The sequence below is a fragment of the Rutilus rutilus genome, assembly GCF_951802725.1.
Source record: "Rutilus rutilus genome assembly, chromosome: 17".
NCBI lineage: Eukaryota > Metazoa > Chordata > Actinopteri > Cypriniformes > Leuciscidae > Rutilus > Rutilus rutilus.
The window spans coordinates 1,782,500-1,805,666 of NC_140230.1; the positions used below are offsets into that span (position 1 = coordinate 1,782,500).

The 23,167-nt window shown below is 42.3% G+C and overlaps 1 protein-coding gene, 1 long non-coding RNA gene and 1 pseudogene across 3 annotated transcripts in view; 2 read left to right on the top strand and 1 right to left on the bottom strand.

Moving 5' to 3' along the window:
• The window catches only part of LOC311306992 (uncharacterized protein), a 363,786-nt gene that overhangs the window by 256,056 nt on the left and 84,563 nt on the right, over nucleotides 1-23,167 (top strand). The window lies entirely within an intron of this gene.
• Nucleotides 6,493-8,613, bottom strand: LOC311276148 (mediator of RNA polymerase II transcription subunit 18-like; annotated as a pseudogene). The gene is made up of 2 exons: nucleotides 8,551-8,613; nucleotides 6,493-7,355 (listed from the first exon to the last, which is right to left on the bottom strand). The product of its transcript is annotated as a mediator of RNA polymerase II transcription subunit 18-like (transcript).
• On the top strand, nucleotides 20,360-21,952 carry LOC311307004. Its single transcript, XR_014630248.1, has 2 exons — nucleotides 20,360-20,526; nucleotides 21,176-21,952. It is a non-coding gene; the product is annotated as an uncharacterized lncRNA (long non-coding RNA).

Genomic DNA, 23,167 nt, shown 5'->3' on the forward strand with positions numbered 1-23,167 from the left:
CCTGAGGGGTCTACCACAAGCTGTCGTAGACACTATCACCTCTGCTAGAGCCCCCTCCACGAGACTGGCTTATGCATCGAGGTGGAACCTGTTTGTCGATTGGTGTTCTTCTCACAGAGAAAACCCCCAAGTGTGTTCGGTCGGATTGGTGCTTTCTTTTCTGCAAGAGGGGTTGGAGCGAGGGCTGTCTCCCTCCACCCTCAAAGTGTATGTTGCCTCTATTGCTGCACATCACGATGCAGTTGGTGAGAAATCCCTGGGGAAGCACGATCTGATTGTCAGATTCCTTAAGGGAGCAAGGAGGTTGAACCCTCCTCGCATCTCTTCCATACCCTCTTGGGACCTATCTCTGGTGTTAACAGCAATTCAGAGACCTCCCTTTGAGCCCCTGCAGACAGTGGAGTTAAAAATTCTGTCTCTCAAGACAGTTCTCTTGCTTGCACTGGCTTCTATCAAGAGGGTAGGGGACCTGCACGCTTTCTCAGTAGACGAATCGTGCCTGGAATTTGGGCAGGCTGACTCTCAGGTGACACTGAGACCTTGGCCTGTATATGTGCCGAGAGTTCCCACTACTCCCTTTCGAGATCAAGCGGTGAACTTGCAAGCGCTGCCCCTGGAGGAGGCAGACTTAACCCTAGCTTTTCTCTGTCTAGTCTGCGCCTTACAGACTTATCTGGACAGAATGCAAAGCTTTAGAACCTCAGATCAGCTCTTCATCTGTTTCAGAGGCCTGCAGAAAGGGAAGGCAGTCTCTAAGCAAAGGCTGGCCCACTGGATAGTGGCGTGTTAGAGGATCCCATCAGTCGGTACGATCGACTAAGTCGAACGTTACCCGACTGAAAGGGAATGTCTCGGTTACTAATGTAACTCTCGTTCCCTGAAGGAGGGAACGGAGACTTAGTCCCCTTGCCACTATTACTGGACCACCGCTGTCCAGGTTCCGCTCGGCTCCTCAGCGAAAAAAATGAATGGTGGGTGCATCCACTTCATTTGGCTTAATTTGTATACTATATCGAAGACATCTGGCTCCCTGGCGTGATCCCATCAGTCGGTACGATCGACTAAGTCTCCGTTCCATCCTTCAGGGAACGAGGGTTACATTGGTAACAGTGACGTTCCCTTTCAGTCGGGTAACGTTTGACTTAGTTGATCGCACCGACTGATGGGATCCTCTAACACGACACTATTACTGCCACCTTCCAGCACCCAGAAGCAAGCCTCCTAATCTTTTCGCAGCAGTTCTGGGCTTTTGATTTTGTAAAGTGACTTTGAGCATCAGATAGAAGCTATATGATCATGTTTGAGAATGAATTAATATAGATTATCTAGTTAGTTTTCTTATGAAAAGATGTGACAGATGTAATATCTCATACTGCATATGTGACTGTGTGTGTGTTTTATTTTAGGTTGCAGTCTGATCTTGTGATGATCTTGTGATGGTGAATAAGGATCCACTACAGAGACTCACAGTCAACAGAATCAACAGAGACTGAAGATACAGTGACTTTACTGTTATAAATTAAGACTTCATTTAGATTTCAGCGATCCTCTGACAGACCTGATGAGGCAGCAGTGAAACACCTTTTATTTCACAGCAAATTAGTTTCTCATTCATAGATGAATCATTTTATGTGTATAAACGCACAGTAATTCAGAAAGCTCTGAGTTTTGTTAGAGTAAATAAAGAGCCTGAATATCTTTGTGTTTGTGTTGTTCCAGCAGAGGGAGACAAAGACTAATGAAATATAAATTTTTCATAATTATGAGAAGAAAAAACTGTTCAAGATCACTTTTAGAAAACAATAGAAGCTTGAGTTTATACATCATGTTTTTAATAATAGTTGCATTACATTTGTATTAATGTATTAAAGGGGTCATATGATGCGTTTTCTTTTTCTTTGGTGTGTTATGTAGATGTTTTTGCATGTATAATATCTGCAAACTTACAAAGCTCAAAGTCTCCTACAAAAGGATTTTGGGTGCTCGAGCCCCTTTTTCAAAATTAATCAAAAGCGCAGCTCTCAAACAATATCAATGATAATATTGTGGTCTATAAAACAAAATGCATTCGATTATAATTAACATGACAATGTGAACAAAACTAAAGTAGCCTATTTTTACGGATCTGTCAGTCTGAGGTGTCGTTGCCGTAACGCGTTGCTATGGGTTGCGTCACTTGCGTGTGTCTTGCTTCGGGCTTGACTGACGTGACCAGGGGCGTCACAGGGGGTAATAGTGGAACTGAGTAACAGGGGCCCTTGGCAAAGTGGGGGCCCCACAAAGATATATTGATATATATTGGTGTTGTGACGGGTCCACCTCTTGGTTCTGTGACCGGGGCCCAACATTTGGTGCTACGTCCCTGGACGTGACCATAGAAATAATAGGTTTGTGTGAGATGAGCAAAATCTGCACAGAACCGATCACCGGTGATGCATGCTGGTTAGAAATGTGTCCTAGTGCGGTCCGCCTTGCTCTGATGTCATGCTGATGTATGTCAAAAATCTCAAGCGAGTGCAAGGCGGATGTGTAGGATTCTGCAGTCGAGCGCAGTTACTCTCCACCGACTGCGTTGATCAAAAGCATGATGGGAAACGACTTGCTGACGACACAGCTTAATGCTCATTTGTTTAAACAACCATGATGTATTGTTCTCTTTTAAACTGTTTGATTTTAAAACTCTGATCTCATGTTTTTATGTGTATTTTTTAATGTATAAATTATGTGTTAGTATTCCCAAACTCTCTGACAGTGTGATCTATGGTTTATTTGATTGTTGTCATATTTATACAAGTATATATAAAAAACATGTATGCAATTAAAGTAAAAATGATTGATAAACACGTCTTTGGTATGTTATTAAATGGGTGTCTTGTTCATTATGATTATTTTAATATAAAAGCAACAGAACTTAAATTACATCCAGTTTATTAGCAACACTGTTCAAGAGCGTGAATCCCGTGATATCCATCTCTGATCTCACAGGTGTCAGATCCACTGCAAGAAGAGAGGACAGCTGCCATCCTGATAATTCATTTGATATAATTGAGTAAACAGCTATGGAGCCAGAATTGGCTATTGTCATTTTTATGTTTTATATTTTACTGGAGGACATGGTGAGGATGTTTTAGCCCCGGCGCTGCCAGGTCATGTATTTTCGGCTTAGCCAAGACCATGGCCAGATAAATTAAACTGGTTTGCTGAATCCCAATTCAGAGGCTGCGTCCTGAACTGGCGGATTACACTTTAAACTGTTCAAGTATTCGATGTTAACTTACGTAAATAATGTAATGATAGATGAAAATAAAATAAAACTTATAGACCTATATATTATATATATAAAAAAAAATTAAAGGTTCAAATGTTTAGTAGTATAAACAACTAGAAATGATAGTAAATGATGGTTCAAAACAGAAATAAATACGAGGCTTAGACGGAGCTTACAGCAGGCAGCGAGGCAGACAGGAGCAATCGATCAGCGAGCAGACCAAGAATAAACCCCTTCAGGTGTGTGTGTGTGTGTGTGATCTCAGAATAAACCCCTTCAGGCTGATGGAGACCTGATCCTGATCACCCTGTCAGGGTTTATTCTGAGATAACAACCGGCTGAATGAACATTATCCCTTACGTAATAAATGAACCTTATTGTAAAGTGTTACAGAGAAGAACTGGAGCTTTTTCCCACTCAAACAGCAACATCACACACTGAAGACAGACGAACATGAGAAACAGCATCATGCTTACGTCAGTGACTTTTTATACAAGAATCAATTTACAAACTTTTTTTTAAAGAAGAGTGGTAACGTTCTAGTTTAAAATGAGTAATCTAAGAAATGAAGTCGTCTAAGAATTGACACAACAATGAAAGGTTGATTTGTCTGTTTTCATCCAGTTCATTATGGGCGAAATATTCTAAAATTTCATTTCAGGCCTGAAGGAGTCCAGAGGAGTGCAGTCATGGTCAGCAGCATGATCTTCTCCAGTTGTGTGTGTGTGTGTGTGTGTGTGTGTGTGAGGCTCTACATTAGGCGTTTGGGGTCGATCTTCTCCAGGTGCACCAGCGGCTTTAGCAGATCCGCAAAGCTCCTCGTGTGTGTGTGTGTGAGTGTGAGTGTGAGTGCGTGAGAGGCTCTACATGAGGCGTTTGGGGTCGATCTTCTCCAGGAGTGTGTGTGTGTGAGGCTCTACATGAGGTGTTTGGAGTCGATCTTCTCCAGGTGCACCAGCGGCTTCAGCAGATCCGCAAAGCTCCTCATGTGTGTGTGAGGCTCTACATGAGGCGTTTGGGGTTGATCTTCTCCAGGTGCACCAGCGGCTTCAGCAGCTCCGCAAAGCTCCTTGTGTGTGTGTGTGTGTGTGTGTGTGTGTGAGTGTGAGTGTGTGAGAGGCTCTACATGAGGCGTTTGGGGTCGATCTTCTCCAGGAGTGTGTGAGTGTGTGAGAGGCTCTACATGAGGCGTTTGGGGTCGATCTTCTCCAGGTGCACCAGCGGCTTCAGCAGCTCCGCAAAGCTCCTCGTGTGTGTGCGTGTGAGTGTGAGTGTGAGTGTGTGAGAGGCTCTACATGAGGTGTTTGGGGTCGATCTTCTCCAGGAGTGTGTGTGTGTGTGTGTGTGTGTGTGTGTGTGTGTGTGAGGCTCTACATGAGGCGTTTGGGGTCGATCTTCTCCAGGAGTGTGTGTGTGTGTGAGGCTCTACATGAGGCGTTTGGGGTCGATCTTCTCCAGGTGTGTGTGTGTGAGTGTGTGTGAGGCTCTACATGAGGCGTTTGGGGTCGATCTTCTCCAGGTGTGTGTGTGTGTGTGTGTGTGTGTGTGTGTGTGTGTGTGTGTGTGTGTGTGTGTGTGTGAGGCTCTACATGAGGCGTTTGGGGTCGATCTTCTCCAGGTGCACCAGCGGCTTCAGCTGCTCCGCGAAGCTCCCCATGTGTGTGTGTGTGTGTGTGAGGCTCTACATGAGGCGTTTGGGGTCGATCTTCTCCAGGAGTGTGTGTGTGTGTGTGAGGCTCTACATGAGGCGTTTGGGGTCAATCTTCTCCAGGTGTGTGTGTGTGTGTGTGTGTGTGTGTGTGTGTGTGTGTGTGTGTGTGTGTGTGTGTGTGTGAGTGAGTGAGTGTGTGTGTGTGTGTGTGAGGTGCTACATGAGGCGTTTGGGGTCGATCTTCTCCAGGAGTGTGTGTGTGTGAGGCTCTACATGAGGTGTTTGGAGTCGATCTTCTCCAGGTGCACCAGCGGCTTCAGCAGATCCGCAAAGCTCCTCATGTGTGTGTGAGGCTCTACATGAGGCGTTTGGGGTTGATCTTCTCCAGGTGCACCAGCGGCTTCAGCAGCTCCGCAAAGCTCCTTGTGTGTGTGTGTGTGTGTGTGTGTGTGTGAGTGTGAGTGTGTGAGAGGCTCTACATGAGGCGTTTGGGGTCGATCTTCTCCAGGAGTGTGTGAGTGTGTGAGAGGCTCTACATGAGGCATTTGGGGTCGATCTTCTCCAGGTGCACCAGCGGCTTTAGCAGATCCGCAAAGCTCCTCGTGTGTGTGTGTGTGTGTGAGTGTGAGTGCGTGAGAGGCTCTACATGAGGCGTTTGGGGTCGATCTTCTCCAGGAGTGTGTGTGTGTGAGGCTCTACATGAGGTGTTTGGAGTCGATCTTCTCCAGGTGCACCAGCGGCTTCAGCAGATCCGCAAAGCTCCTCATGTGTGTGTGAGGCTCTACATGAGGCGTTTGGGGTTGATCTTCTCCAGGTGCACCAGCGGCTTCAGCAGCTCCGCAAAGCTCCTTGTGTGTGTGTGTGTGTGTGTGTGAGTGTGAGTGTGTGAGAGGCTCTACATGAGGCGTTTGGGGTCGATCTTCTCCAGGAGTGTGTGAGTGTGTGAGAGGCTCTACATGAGGCGTTTGGGGTCGATCTTCTCCAGGTGCACCAGCGGCTTCAGCAGCTCCGCAAAGCTCCTCGTGTGTGTGCGTGTGAGTGTGAGTGTGAGTGTGTGAGAGGCTCTACATGAGGTGTTTGGGGTCGATCTTCTCCAGGAGTGTGTGTGTGTGTGTGTGTGTGTGTGTGTGTGAGGCTCTACATGAGGCGTTTGGGGTCGATCTTCTCCAGGAGTGTGTGTGTGTGTGAGGCTCTACATGAGGCGTTTGGGGTCGATCTTCTCCAGGTGTGTGTGTGTGAGTGTGTGTGAGGCTCTACATGAGGCGTTTGGGGTCGATCTTCTCCAGGTGTGTGTGTGTGTGTGTGTGTGTGAGGCTCTACATGAGGCGTTTGGGGTCGATCTTCTCCAGGTGCACCAGCGGCTTCAGCTGCTCCGCGAAGCTCCCCATGTGTGTGTGTGTGTGTGTGAGGCTCTACATGAGGCGTTTGGGGTCGATCTTCTCCAGGAGTGTGTGTGTGTGTGTGTGAGGCTCTACATGAGGCGTTTGGGGTCAATCTTCTCCAGGTGTGTGTGTGTGTGTGTGTGTGTGTGTGTGTGTGTGTGTGTGTGTGTGTGAGTGAGTGTGTGTGTGTGTGTGTGTGTGTGAGGTGCTACATGAGGCGTTTGGGGTCGATCTTCTCCAGGTGCACCAGTCGATCTTCTCCAGGTGTGTGTGTGTGTGAGTGTGTGTGTGTGTGTGTGTGTGTGTGTGTGTGTGTGAGTGAGTGTGTGTGTGTTCTGAGGCGTTTACATGAGGCGTTTGGAGTCGATCTTCTCCAGGTGTGTGTGAGTGTGAGTGTGTGTGTGATGCTCTACATGAGGCGTTTGGGGTTGATCTTCTCCAGGTGTGTGTGTGTGTGTTCTGAGGCTCTACATGAGGCGTTTGGGGTCGATCTTCTCCAGGTGTGTGTGTGTGTGTTCTGAGGCTCTACATGAGGCGTTTGGGGTCGATCTTCTCCAGGTGTGTGTGTGTGTGTGTGTTCTTAGGCTCTACTTGAGGCGTTTGGGGTCGATCTTCTCCAGGTGCACCAGCGGCTTCAGCTGCTCCGCGAAGCTCCTCATGTCCTCGGACACGGTGTCCTGCCCCGCGAGAGCCAGAACGCTCAGCTCCACCAGATAGGACAGAGACAGCGGCTCGGTGTTCTCCGTGTTTCCCGGGACCAGGACTCGTGGTCCATGCGGAAGCCCATCTCGTTGAGCACCTCGGGCAGGCCGTGCGAGGCGGACACGTCCACACAGTTCCTCACCAGCGCCAGCCGGCTCTTGTCCCCCACCTCGGGCTGGCCCAGGTAGCGCAGGTGCCACGGGGTGGGGGGGTGCAGGAGCGAGTGCCGGGCCCGCAGGAGGAACGGGTTTCCCTGCTGGCCCTTCAGGAGATACACCAGCTCGTGGTCAGTGAAGCTCTCCGGCTCCATGTTATCGCACAGACCTCTCCAGCGACTGGTCCAAAACACTGCCTGTGCGGGAGGATGAACACGGGGTCAAGGGCACTGGCCATGCGTATACAGATGAGCACTGAAGAGCTCAACCCTCTGGTGTTTTACGCATTTTGGTCAAAAATATATATATTTTTTAATTATTTCAATTAAATGAAAGTACTATATTTTAGTTAGATTATGTTTATTTTATTTTATATTTTTAGGGGATTTTACAAGAAAACAGGTTTCAAGTCTCATGCATATACAGATGAGCACTGAAGAGCTTAACCCTCTGGTGCTTTACACGCTTTGGTCAAAAATGACGTTTTTATTTTCAAATATCAACAGCGTTTCTCAGAAGTCGCATACTGCACCTTTAAGGTTAGTTTCTGCATTTACTCACAATGAGCAATACATTTGTCAGAGTTTATTAATCTTTAATAAGCATACAACTGTTCATTCGCTCAGATCCATTAAATAATATTAACCAATAAAACTTCTGATTTTAGTCATTTATTCCTAATGTATTGACTAAGATTAATAAATGCTTTAAAACTATTCTTCATTGTTAGTTCATGTTAACTAATGTTAACAAATTCAATTTTACATTTGAACATGTCATTGTCACAGTTTTTACATGTTTTATTAACACTCAACAATAAGGATTCATTAGTTAACATGAACGAACAATGTTTCTTTTTTTTAAAGAAACACCTTAACATTATTTAATGCACTGCTAACTAACATTAACATATTAATGTTAAAGCATTAAAGGTACAATATGCAAGATTTTTTTTGCTGCTAGAGGGCGCTACATTCCAAACAACAACAATGGCGTAGCTTGATGACGATGTGAAGCAGCGTGGAATGATGGGAACTGTCATTTTAAACTCCACCGTGGATGTAAATCTATTTTTTACAGTCTATGATGTAAATCAGTCAGACGGGAATCGAAAAATCATGTTCATCATGGATGAGGCTAAGTTCTATTTTTATAATGACATGCTTTTTGTGGCGAGGGGGGCGTGGTTCAGCGCGGTCTGTAATGGGAGAGAGAAGAGACGAGTGGGACGCAAGTAGGTCAAGTGCAAATGACGAACACCTGTGTCTTATTGCTGTGATCCGCGTGGAGAGCCATGATCATGATTCGCTGAAGACAAGAAAATCTGATTTTCTCAACCCATCCTGACGGTTAGAGGGGTGTGGAGGGCGCGAAGCGTGGGCGTGACGTCACACAGGTCTCACTGGTAGGCTGCAGCAGTTGCCGCTGGACAAAGCCAATTATGTAGCCTGCCATGGTCTGCCGGCTGTCGCACTGCGTTGACAATAAATACAAAATTAAGGATAATTTTTTGGCTTCAGATCTCGAGAAAAGACAACTTTACCCGTAGCGTAAGCAAACTTACGCAATACTCGTTCCCTCTTCTAGAGAGAACTGAGGTTACATTATGTAACCGAGTACGTTTTACAGTTTGTCGTTTTAAGTTTTCGTTATTCTTCTGTTTGTCATAAAGTGTTAAATGTTAACAGTAGCCAATGTCAGCACAGCTAATCTTTAGATCTTAATCTTTAGCTAATCTTAATCTTTAGATTTCCTCTTATGTAATTTCTCCAGAAAAGACACACACACACACACACACACACACACACACAAGGTGTGTCACAGTTCTGTTCTGTCTGAAGCTGTGTCCCAAAGTGAAGGCTGCGTCCTTCGAAGGCCGTATTTGAAGGCCGGATGGCCGTATTTGAAGGCCGATTGCGTCACCGCGGCGCGACGAAGGACGTCCCAATTCAAAGGCTGCATCCTTGGAAGGTCGCATTTGAAGGCCGATTGCGTCACCGCGGCTCGATGAAGGCTGTCCCAATTCAATTCTCCATCCTTCGAAGGCCGTATTCGAAGGCCGGTTGCGTCATCGCGCCGCGACGAAGGCTTCCCTGATTCAAAAGCGACGCCAAATGCACCCTTCGTTTCCCCGTGAAAAGAAGGATACATAAATGGACACTTAGCGGCCTATTCTACCCCATAAGTCATTGCGCGCCGTTGAAGACAGCATTTATTTATTTATTTTTAAAGGCGGCCGAGACTAGAGATCGGTGGTGGACAGCAAATTCACATTTAAATGTAAGTATTATGTTTTCATTTACTCAAATAGCTAGCGAAACCAGAGTTAAATTTTCTTATAAACTTCTTCTTAACTCCTTCGTCACCATTGCGTGGCTTCATTTGTCAGGTAGTTTTAGGCAAAACTTGTCACGGTTCATGAATTCACTGTCTCTCTCTCGTCTAACGTGCTGTTGTGTGTGTGTGTGTGTGTGTGTGTCTGTGGGCGTGGTCACTGATCATCAGTGATCAGTAGCGCCAGCTGGTTTCAATTGTATGTCCCTTTATAAGCTCAGTAACTGGTGTCTCATGTTGTCAGATCGTTGTGGTTTCCCGGTGTGTTTCCCGTGCCTGTTCCTGTGTTTCCCTGTGCCGTTTGGATCGTCCTGTCTTCGTTGAGTCTTCCTGGATTACCTGCACTCTTCACTTGATCATCAACCACTTCACGAGGGATCACTTCAGGATTACAGCACCAGCACCAGTTGCCCACCGAGGTCCCTGCGTCACCACTCCACCAGCGTTTGTGTCCGCCCACCTGTCCCGCTGTCTGGCGTTCATCTGTGTGCTGAGTTTTCTGACCATCTGTGTGTTTTCAATAAAGAGCGTTGTTGCATATACATCCTGTCTGTCATCCGTTACAGAACGATCTGACCATCTATGGATGTAGCAGGCGCCACGAGTTGGGACGAGTTTGCGACTCGAAGCATTGCGAGAATGGACACCCAGGAAGAGAGCATCGCCAACACAGGTCGGGCGGTGCAAGCGCTTGTGACGCAGGTGTCCGAGCTCACCCAACAACTCCAACAGCTAAGAGTTCCCACTGCGCCGCCCACACTGCCCGTTCAGCCCAATCCACCAGAGCCGCCCCAGCAGCGCGAACCGAGACTTCCGATACCGGAGGGATATTCAGGTGAACGGGAGTTTTGCAGAGCATTTTTGACCCGATGTTCTATGCACTTTTCATTACAGCCGCTGACGTTCAGTCAAGAACAGTCGAAGGTGGCATTCGTGCTGACGCGGTTATCTGGCAAGGCGGCTCTCTGGGGAACGGCAGTGTGGGAGAATCAAGATCCATGCTGCGCCTCGTTCCAGGCACTCTCCGAGGAGATGAGGAGGGTCTTATAAATATCACTCACCCAATAAAGCCCAAAACAATAAGAAAAGCAGTAGATAATGCAATGGGGTTTCACTTTTATGTGTTTTTGTAGTGCTGTCATGCAAGCTATGTGGTTTTAACCAAATTTTAGTATACAGAAATATGATTTCTTAAGTATTTTGTATGCATGTCTTGATGTGTCATATTTTGCAGTGTTAACAATGCACTTAAGATTGCTCCTCTGTGTTAAGTACCCTTTTCTGCTTTTTTAGAACAATTCAGGAAAAAATGGGTCTATATATATATATATATATATATATATATATATATATATATATATATATATATATATATATATATGAAAAGTAATGCACACATCTTTGCTGAAATGTATTGTCCTGTTGTTGTTAACAATATGGTTCATTTGCTCTGCCTTTAGGATTGCACGTGTCCTGGGACAGGAGAGGGTGTGAGTGGGAAACCCACTGCTGCAACTTGGCCCTGGTTTGTCCTCATGGATGAGATGTTGGGACAGAGGCATTGCACCAACCCCCCTGTCCTCATCGCCTCAATCCCTGAGGACACACCAGGGCCGAGTTCAGTAGTGGGTGCCCACGGTGAGGAGGAGCCAGGGGCAGCAGCACCAGCATGAAGGCGGCGAGACAGGATGAGTTTTTGGACTTGATCAGAGAAGAAATGCAACTACAGAGGGAGGCAGAGGCGAGGAGAGCACAGGAAAGAAGGGAGAGGATGGACAGGCTGTTTTCTCTTCTTGAGAGAATGATTGAAAAATATATATATTTTCTACATATTCTTGTTTAACTTTTTTCACTTCATTTTTTAAAAGAAAAATTATGTTCATTTATTTTTATGCAACTTTAATTGTGTAAATAAAAGAGAATGAATTGTTCTGGACATTGTTTATTTTTGTAATGACAGTAATACTTTCTGCATGAAACAAATTCTATACCTTTTTATTTTTTCAAATAAAATTGGTAAATGAAAATCATTTGTTCTTTAGGCTACATTAAAGTACTTTTTCCAACTATTTACAAAATACGTTAAACATATCAAAATCAACATAAACATTTAATTTTACAATACATAAAATAAGAAAAAAATGATGTAGACTCTATTGAGCTGAGCAGGGAGACGCTGGAGCTGCTGGACCGGGATGGGCTGCCCCTGGTAATGCCTCCTGCTGGTGGGACATCATCTGGGATGGTCTCCAGAGTGTTTGAGTGCATATTTCCACTATCCACTAAGTTGTCTACCAACAGGTTTGCAGGGCTGATTCAATCGACGGCTTTCTGAAAAAAGTACTTTTAATAACTACTGCATTTATATTAGGCTACTACTGCATTACTGCGTAGGCTATGTTGCATTTTACTTCTGTATATTTTCAATATACAGTAATATCTGGTTGTTACATTATATACTTTTGTGTAGTGTAATGTAATCACATTGTGATGTGAGGGAAAAAAATACTTCAGGTTACTTCACATTTGTAAGTGAATACTTAACGAAATATGCAGTTCCGAAAATTAAAGTAACAAAATGTAGGCTTATTGTCACAATATTAACAAATTGTTGCTAACTACAGCAGCGTCCCATATCAAAGGGCGCATCTGAAGCGCTCGGACCGGTCTAGCCTACGGAGGATTGTTCTTGTCGCCTGGCAACCGTGACAGCTGCAGATGACGAGCGCGAGAAATACTGGACTTTTTATATTAAATTGGGTTTTGTATTCAAACAGGGCTAAACCGAAAATACATGATCCGGTAGCGCCGGGGCACACCATGTCCTCCAGTAAAATATAAAACATAAAAATGACAATAGCTAATTCTGGCTCCATAGCTGTTTACTAAGTTATCAAAATGAATGATCATAGCAGCTGTCCTCTCGCACCGTTGCTTGGCGCCAGGAGCGGTGACTGGGAACACCTGGTTGCACAATTAGGAAATCCTAGGAAGGCTACATGGTGCGTCCTTCCGAGGACGCATAGGCTGCATCCTTGAAGTCTACGTCCTTCGAAGGATGCAACCTTCGTGTTGTTGTCACTGATCACATGTCTTCCTTTGTTCTGTTTTCCCGCCACTTCTTGGTTTCCACGGTAACTGTCATTTAGTTCATCTGTCACACCTGTTTCCTCGTTAGTCTTGTCAGCTGTGTCTTGTTTCCCTGATCAGTTCTCCCATGTATATAAGCCCAGTGTTTTCAGTCTGTTAGTTGTCTGTCGTTGTTGCTACATGCGTGGTTGTTCTGTTCCCCGAGAAACCTGTCCATGTAATATCTTGTTTGTTTAAAGTGTAAGTTGCAGGTTAACCACCACAGCCAATTAAAGTGCTCTATATATATATATGTAATTATTTCTGTCTTAAAATGCGTTAAAATAACATTTATTGGGGTTTCTTCAAAGGTAGCGTGTTTTTTCAGTTACTGGGTGATGACGTCATAAGAGGAACTCGCAACCCATACTCTGCTAGATTCCTACTGTATCATATGGCTATTTGGAGAACGACTGAGGATGTGGGAAACCATCAAATTCTTTATGGACCACAGCCCTACAATTTTTAACCGGTCAGGCGTGAGAGAGGGGAGCCATGGCACTCAAAGAGTTATTAATGCTTGGTGTGAGGAGAATTAGCGGAGGGCTGGCCAGGTGTCCTGGTGAGTAACGTTAGCTACGTTAGAGCTAGTCTAGCCTGGTGCAAACTTAACCCGGATAATATAACGGAACAAGCAAGTCTTTTCAAAATATTGCCGTCATGTAGAATAGCAAGGAGGGACAACGACTGAAGACATTATATACTTACAGTAAGTCAGTCCAAATCAGAGCTGTAGAGATGCACACACCGCACAGGCACCAATCGCTAGTCTCATCGGCGCCTCAAACGTCATGTAATACCCTTCCTCAATCCACGCTTTAGCAATTTCTCACCATTTAATTAGCGATGTTTATTGTCAGAAAAGAAAAAGAGAGATCGATGTCCCCATCACTGTGTTTGTGTGGGCTATGCCACCCAGTTGAATCAGCAGTGGAGAGTGTGTGCTGCCGTGAGGTGAACGCGTTTTGGAGTTTAGTGGAACAGACCTGCGACCGGCTGATCTGACGTGCCTGAACCCGTTTGTTTTGCGAATAGCGTATTCTCATTTCAGGCAGGATCACGGTCCTCTTGAAGTCAGCACACACGAGTATGTTTACAATGGAGTTATTTTATCCATATTTTTTTTTATCAAATAAAACATACAACCAACTTTTCTGAAGTTATGTAAGGCGAATATACCTGCTAGCGTACGGTAACTCTACTAGTGAGTTCCTCTTATGACGTCACGCCCCATCTAGTGGAAGGGAGCGGTTAAAACCACTGTTAAAAGTGCCAACTTTTCATATTATATCAGCATTTTGGTATAAAAAACAATGGTGGGCGGTTCTTATCTTTATGTTTAATAAACACATTGCATTACTTCGTGAAAAATTTAACCTGCAACTTACACTTTAAATAAACACTGCTGCAATTGAGATCCCGCTTCTGATCCTGCTTCAACCAGCCCGTGACAGTGTGTTTTAATGGCTCATCTCAAATTTCTTTGACAGAAAGCTGATGTTTGATATATTGCTGTCAATCAGAGAGAATTATCTAGAAAATTAAGCAATTCTTATTATTGTCAGTTTAAATAAAATACTGTCAGAACAAAATAAGTAACAACTATTTAAGTAGTATTAGATGTATAAACCTGAGAATAAATATTTTAATTTCCAAATTATTTATATTAGTTTTTTTCTTTTTTTCTTGCTGTTAAAACATGGGCTGTCAATTGATTATGTCATCACTATTTACAAAGCAGAATGAATTTAAAGAAATGAACAATAAATTATGTAATATAAAATGTTAAAACATATTTTGATTAATATGTCAAATGAACAACTTTGACAGCCTGTTTCATGTGCTTTAGTCGTCTGCATGTGAGGCCAGATAACAGGAAGTGTCTGAGCTCTGGATTTTTGAGGAGACTGTGAGGTCTGCTGGATCTGCTGGTGAAAGCTTCATCTATCCCGTGTGTGTTTGCACAGCTCAGACACTGAAGAGCGTGTATGTGGCGTCTGGAGAACCAGGATCATGGCGGATGACAAGGATGTGCTCCGGGACGTTTGGTTCGGGAGGATCCCGGCCTGTTTCACTCTCTCTCCTGAAGAGACCACAGAGAGAGAGGCTGAGCCCTACTATGTGAGTGAAGATGACCAACACTCGTTTGCCTTGTCCAAAAACACACACTTGTGGTCTACACAAACACTTGTGGTCTACACCTACACTATCTCGGTATTCGAGGCTCAGCGTATCCCATCATGCATTATGTTTGGGATCTCGCGAGATGTCGAAGAAAACATTCCACTGTAACTTCACTGTAACTTAATCAGATGCATATAATTTGGGAGTAACAACATAAAGTGTTGCACATTTTATTGGTGCAAAGATGATTGTGTGTGTGTGTGTGTAGGCCTGTTTTGTACAACATTTGCAACGGTTTTCATCAGTTAATTAGAAGCACTGTCTTCTGTTAGTTACACAGCGACTACTGAACAGACATGTAGAGGTTTATTTTAAAATGCAAAGTATTGAAAATATAGTAAATAAAAGCTTTGTAAACACTTGCAAGACTATAAGTGTGTGTCTTACCGAGTAACCAGAAGGTCTACACACACTTGCAGTCTTTATGCCTACTTGAACACTTGGGCCAGACAGAGGGAACGCTTAAAGCTGCAGTGTGTGAGATTGACAGCTAGTGGTTGTAGCGTTTATACGCCCACGTATAAATATTATTAATTATTATTCATAACGGAATATGACCAATAATTAATATTTTAATTATTTTTAATTATTTTCAGAATTTACTGTAGCAGAATCAATAGTATGATCATTTTATCAGTTCATCCAATGAACAGAAAGCATAAACAAGTATTAACTCTAGGAAATATAATATCTTCCTGGCCAAGAAAGAATTAATCCCCAGCTAACAATAAATTACGAAGTAAATTAAGGGTAACAGCATAGGTAACTTAAATCGAAGTTCAAGACAATAAATCTGATAAGCACATACGAGTAATCTCTTTTAAATACAAACAATACTTTATTGATTATATAGGCTACTAACACATAAAGCTAATATCTAACACAAACACACGCATACACACACACATACGCGTTGCGGAAAGGGATAGAGTGAGGAAAGAGTGGGTTTAAGAGTGAAAGGATGAAATCTTACGATTCCATATGCACTTAGACATGACCTGAACGAACCATCAATCATTAATTTAACCCTTCTATCGTTTCTTAAGACTGGTTATTACCCTTATCAAAACACCAGTTTAAAAGTCTGGAGGTAGTCTACTTGCGTATTTGCTTTTGGGGATTCCCTTTTTGTTGCGTGAAAGGGGTTTTCCTCGTGCTTGGATAAATGTCTGTGGCGCGTTCCAGTCACGTGGTGTGCTGGAGCTGCTGAATGAAAAGTCTTTGAAGTTGAAAGTGTTCGTTGCAGCCGTAAATCGTTGACCGAAGCTTTGCCGCAAAAAGGGAAAATAGAATCGGAAAGGGAAAATAACACAAAGAAAGAAATGAAATGAGATATGGAGAGTAGTTAGATGACTGGAAATGAATCTAACCCATCTGATCTTATTTTGGGTTGGTCTGCTCTTCAGTTACATGCTACTAGTCTTGCTTTAGATCTTCATCTTTTTCTGCCCATCTTGGTTCTGCCTTTGTTGAGGGTTCTTCTTTAGAGCGAGAACCGAGAGAGAGCACCGAGAGAGAGAGCTTCGAGAGCAGCCAGAGAGAGCTTTGTTTTTGGGTCTAAGGGTTTTAAACTAAAAGTTTGTCCAACCTCCAGGATGAGTTCTGGCCAATTAGACACTGGCTGAATTTAGGAGGTGACGTTCTTTTCAGTTCTGATCATAAATCATGCTTATCTGTGCTCTCCTTACTAACAGAGAGAACAGATGCCACAGTTTAGACATCATTACCATTATAAGAATACGAACATTTTACACAGATTTCAATCAAGTCATCTTTTGAATCATGAGCATACGATCATATTGACATGAAACACAACACACTTTCTTTCAAACATCTAACAGTTATAACAATTACATGAATTATATGGGATCTAAGCACATTAGACACACATTTATTGTAGACACAAAATCGAATCATTGTAGTTGCATGATGTTTGATTTATAAGTCCGTTGAAAATTGTTCTTGAATGATTTTATGTATAGTTATTGATAAGAATCAGTTCTCTGGTGAAGAGACAGAACTCTGTTTGTTCAGAGGTCTTAAGGAGGAGGTGTTCAGGAATGTTGTCGGGGGTTTCAGTAACATCTGCTGGTGTCGATTCTTCTTTTAAAAACCTTAAATTGACAAGCTTTTCCGTTAGTTGGGTCATTAGAAGGGTCTTTTGCAGACTCTGTGGCGCCAGGATGGGTGACTTATGGCTCTGGACTGTGAGGACACTGTCTTTATCTTAACCAGCCCGTAGTTGGCCACAAAGCTAGCCATTGACCAGTTATGTGTTAGTGCTGGGGGCTCCTTCAATTAGTCAGACCGGTGATGATCATGAGACGTTCTGAACAAATCTTCCCCCCTCAGTCATCGAGAAGTAGAGAATTTGAATTAATATTCAAAAAGAAGATTAGTTGGTGGTTGCTTTCTACCCATTGTCGCTACATGGTGGAGACCGGTATTGCAGTCTAAATCAAAATATCGGAGATAGTTGTTCCCCGCCTCCTCAGACTCGATGCTCACGCGGGTCGCCAGATTGAGGATACGCGACAGGAACGAGCACAACTGACAATGAAAGCTGAAGAGACTTACTAAGCTGAATTCATTTATACGCGCTTTACAGTTTTTCTCGATTGCTTAAACACATTTGCCCACTTTGACATCACATTTTCAAAACAGTTAACACACAGGATAAAACTGAAGCTCAATGCCCAAAATGACTCATTTTGTTAGCAAAATGCTCTAACACTCACAAAACATTTAAAACATGCAACATAAGCAAATATTTCCATCAAACACCACAACTTGTAGTCAAATTAATTTATTCTTTCAATTAATCATTGACAACAAAATACAAAATACAGCCATCAATATGAAATATGATACTTTACAAACTCAAATGGATACTGAAAAAAAAACAAAAAAAAAAACTGCCAAAGGAAACTTATGGGTGGAAATACCTTAAAAAAAAAAAAAAAAAAAAAAATATATATATATATATATATATATATTATCTTTCACATTTAGTCCATTCGTTCTTGACGATTATGCCACAGGTTCTCATCAACATCGCATTGAATGTTTTCCCTTGCAATGCACCAAGGGAAATACCTCTTTGCATGGCGTATCCATCCATGGCAGTCCTCTGCAACTATTGCCAGGCAACCAGCATTCATTGCCTCCAGGAGGGGCATCTGCTCACATGGCCGGTGATCATACACCTTCCACCTCCAAGCAGAGAAGAACTCCTCGATTGGGTTCAGAAAAGGCGAGTATGCAGGGAGGAATTGCGTCATAATACGAGGCTTTGCTGCAAACCATTCATTCACAAGGCGAGAGTGGTGGAAAGCCACATTGTCCCAAATTATGGCATACAGAGTCATGCCAGGCCTCAACAGCCCTCTCTCTTCGGATGGAATCAGTATTTCTTTCAATACATCAAGAAATGTGATGAGGCGTTCTGTATTGTATGGGCCAATAGTTGGTATGTGGCAAAGGACCCCATCATTGGAGATGGCAGCACACATGGTGATATTGGCACCCCTTTGACCTGGCACTGTGACAGTGGCCCTCTGCCCAATGATGTTCCCCCCGCGTCTCCTCACTTTACAGAGGTTGAAGTCGGCTTCATTCACAAAAATGAATTTGTGATGTGCCCCTTCAGCTTCAAGCTCCATTATTCTCTAAGAAAAAAAGCAAATTCATAAAGAAAATTATTCCAGTCGCATGTAACTATGGTAAACAAGGTATTACAATAAAAAATCTGTACCTGCACATACTGGAATCGTGCCTCCTTTACGATGTCAGAGTTTCTTTGAAATGGAACTCGGTACAGCTGCTTCATCCTGACATGGTTTCATTACAGGACTCAATCTATAGTTGCCAAACTCACACTGTTTATATTTCTAAATGCTCCCTGATCTGCAATTACTGCTGCCTGGATTTCACACAGTCTGATTGCATTGTTTGCCACTACCATATCTACAATGGCAGACTCCTGTTCAATACTAAATATATTTCCTCTGCCACCAGTGTGTGGTAGTGTGTGGATTCTATAAAGTAAAAGCAAAAAGCATGTCAAAATTGACATTACTGTATGCAGTGCCGTCGCAGGTGGGGTGCGAGACCCTGTGCGAACTTGAAATGCGAGGCTCTGCTTTTTGATGTGGATGCTCAATTGCGCATGAATAACAGTCACACGGACGTAGCTGTTCTAGTTTTATTGCACGCATAATCTCGCTGCAATACGTTTTTATCAAGTAGAATAATACAGCATAATCATGCACATAGTCTCAGCTATGACTTTTTGCTATTTATTTCAGAGAATAAAAATAAATCAACTGTGCAACGAGTAGCTTTACATCAAGTCAGCTCGAGAATTTTCATGTGAATACATACATAGATCTGCCTACTTAACCAATGTGTATCCTAATGGTCCAGTGGTAGAACTTTTGTGTGTTAAAAAACACATTTCAGCACTAGATCGTCTCTTATTTAAAAAAACGAATGAAATGAATGCTCTGCCAGTTAACTGGAGATGTTTTATTTATTTGTAAAATTGTTACATTCGTGCTGCATGGTGTTTTAAAAAGTGGTGAAAAAAAAAAAAAAAAAAAAAAAACGCAGAATTGCGAGGCCCCCTAGTGGCGCGAGGCCCTGTGCGGTTACACAGTTCGCACAGTCTATGCGACGGCTCTGACTGTATGACAGTCACATAAATGGGATTGCTAAAACATCTGCATTACTGTAGATACAGTTTGTTCTGCTAACAGGGCAATACAGTAAAGCTGAAATACACAGTGGTATACATTACAGTAACACTGTGAATTACCTGTTCTCATTCCAAAAAAGCCTGACAATAGATACAACACAATAGGATTTCATTTGAAACTTGAGCTCGATTTTGTCCTCTTGCTGCTGCAGCTCCTCCACCACACATACAAACTCCTCTTCCTTGGACTCCTCTTCCTCGGGCCCCTCTGCCATGGCCTCTTACTCTCCTTCCGTGCCTATGGCCTCTTTGATCCATGCTTGCACATAGCAACACAGAGGTAGCATCTTTTATAGATGGATGAGGACTGATTGCTGATTGAAGAGTTGTGCAAATGAGTTTCACACAGGTGCATAGAGATTTATAATTATGCAAGTACTTTCTATCAGCTGTGAATAGATGTTTTCCTTTTGTTCAATACAGTGAATCCAATAGAGTTTGGAGTCTTTCAATGAGATCTGTGGTAACTGTTTTGACAAAGGGTGTGAAAAATGTGTGAAACAAATGAAAAAGTGTTAAAACATTTGCAAGAGAAGACTTCTGCTGTGCTAATAATGTGATGATGAAGATCAGGCGGATCCCAGTTTCATTTAGTGTGTCTTAGCAAATGAGAAAAACTGTAATCTCCAACACGCATTCAACAACGCATGCGTCGTGGTGCTCTCGTGAACGCGCGTCTCTGTTTACATCTCTCTCTCTCTCTCTCTCTCTCTCTCTCTCTCTCTCTCTCTCTCTCTCTCTCTCTGAGACAGGGGTAGCTGCAGCTTGGAGCAATGGGCGTGGCAGGAGGTAGGGGCGTGGCAGGAGGTTTCTCATTGGTCAAAGGAGTTTCCTCCTGGACAGAGTCAGAGCATGAGTCAGAGCCATAGAGAGAAGTTGCGACACAGGCTTGTGGAGCCTCTCAATATTTCCCGAAAGCAGCAGCAGCGCAGTAGAATAGACCGTTTGTGATGCACTTTTAAAAGGTAAGACGTTTAAAGAATAAGATTGTATATTATCAGTACTTGTGAATCAAATTAACTTGTGTATTAAAGCATGCTAGTTTACTATTGCTCTCTAAATTAGTAGTTTTAGGGGACGTTATCAGATAAAAGAAAGGTCACTGGATAAAGTTAGTAGTGCATAACAAACCACGAACAGCCTATTAATGGTTAAAACCGTTCTATTAATGCATTTTTATCCTTTGTTGTGTAATAAGAGGTAAAGGCTTCTAAACAGGTGTCAAATATAAAATTGGGGAGTGTGATAGGAAAGTGATAAAATGAGTATCCATTTTATTTCTCATTAAATGTGCAATAACAAAAAAAAAAAAAAACATTATTTTAGATTGCATATTTGAGTAACAAAAACTTATGGGTGGAGTTTTTTAGGCACTGTGTTTCTGTAAGCTACCTGTCTATATTATGTTTCAGCTCAGCTGATTTTTGGATTGATGGAAAAGGGAAATGGAAGTTTATTCGTGAGATTAAAAACAACAATGCTTAAAAGCAGCAAGCCATTTACAAAAACAAATCACACTAGACTAAATGGGAAATAATACTAAATACCACAACATGTAATATATGCTACTATAATTTTTCCCGTTTTTGTCTCCTTTATCTCTTTCAACACAAGAAGCAGAAAGGGATTCAGTGGATCCTGAAGACTCCCTGCACTGATGCTGTACCCTCACCTTCAGTTTCAGCTCCTTGGATTTTACAAGACTTTCCTTGCTCCTTATTTTTAATAAACATTAAACTTCCCAGTGTTGGTCTTTGTGAAAAAGTTCAGATGCACCCAAGTATGATTAGTGCACAATATAGCATAAAATCTTTAGTTCTATTTAGACTGCTCCTCCTGCTGACTCGAGCATATTTTCTCCTCTGTGTTGGACACAAGAACAACATAAAGGAAATGACAGACAACATGCTTGACGTGCAGTTTATTAGACATTTATAGACATTATTAGACATTTATAAAATCCCATTGTTCTAAATCAATGCTATATATATATATAATGTGTGTGTGTGTGTGTGTGTGTGTGTGTGTGTGTGTGTGTGTGTGTGTGTGTGTGTGTGATTGACAAATAAACCTTCAATTTTTTTTTTAAAAATCTCAATCTTTTCAAAACTGATGTTTTATTAGTTTTTATTTATTTTATTTGTTTTATTTATATTTTTGAGTCATTAACTTTGACTTTTTGAAATTTAAACAATTTTCAGTTGTAAACATTTCTAAGTGTTTAAATTCAACTGATATGGAAAGTGTACCAACCTACCCATACTTGAAAGCAGTTTTTACCAGTATTAGAGAGATCTACAACTCTTTTCACTCATCATTAAGGCTCCTCTGAACGATGCATTATATCATGTATACTGTAATTACCATAATAAAATAATAACCATGTTTGCAGTTGTGCCAACCTGACATGCACATTTCTGGACAAAAGTTTTTCAATTATCTCAACAGCTTTAAAACTTCTGAAATTTATTAACTTTGTTTATATGAAAGGTTCAAATGGCGCCATAGAATTTCATTTTTTATTTTTTATTCTTAAGACACCATTTTAGTTTTTAGACTGTTCATTTGTATGGACAGTTGCTACTATAGTATGAATCAGTGAAGGAATGAGTTTTGACTTAGAACACAAGCCTTTGATGGCAAATTCAATTGACGTTTCAAAAAAATTAATTGTAAAAATGACAACTGAATAAATGTTTTTGGATAAAATGGTGTTTGTTTTGCTTAACTGATTAATGTCACTTAAAAGAAGTTTATTAAACCGTTTTTACTTCATTTTATAATTATATGGTGAGTGTTTGATCAAACATGTATATAGCCTATGTAGGGGAGAGTGGGGTGATTTGTGCCGGGGGGGGGGGAGTTGTTCCACCCTTGTTTCTGGAAAACCATAGAAGAAATTGGTCATGTGACCACATAATTTTGAAAAGCAATCACTTTTACTCGTCCTACAAAGAAAAGAGACACATGGCATGAGAGTTAAGCATATTTTAGTGCAAAAAACTGTTTTTTCCCTTTCAAAGTAACATTTCTATGATTAAGGTTTTTTGATTGTAGTGTCTGAACAATTATAGACAAGTTTGAAAACATTTCATACATGTTTTAGTGCTTTAGTAGGCTACACAATGAGTCTATACAGTTAGCATGATGTTGGCTCTTAACTGCTGGATCATGCTAGTTTTTCAAACTTGTGGGTCTGGGGTGATTTGTGCCAAAGGGCCTGGGTTATGTTGTGCCAGATCCAGACCACCTAGACCTACATACTCACAGGGGATAATCTTGAGAAGTGAGGAGATGGGCATGCCTCATCATTGTTTTACTTGGGCCTGCCTGCTATCTGTTTAATTTAGCTAACACTGATTTCAGTTTTGAGTTTGCACTATGTTATTAAAGAGAAGTTTTATTCCGTTTTTAAGTGGCCTATGTCACAATAGGATGTTTAGAAATTAGCCTAGTCACTTTATTCTTATATGTTACATAATTGACAGACAGCGCTATGTCAACAGGCATCTATTGCCAACGCCTTTTTGCCTGAAATGATTCACAAATATCATATATTGTGTTGCTATGGTGCTCTAAATGGTTGCTAGGGCGTAGCTTGATAGC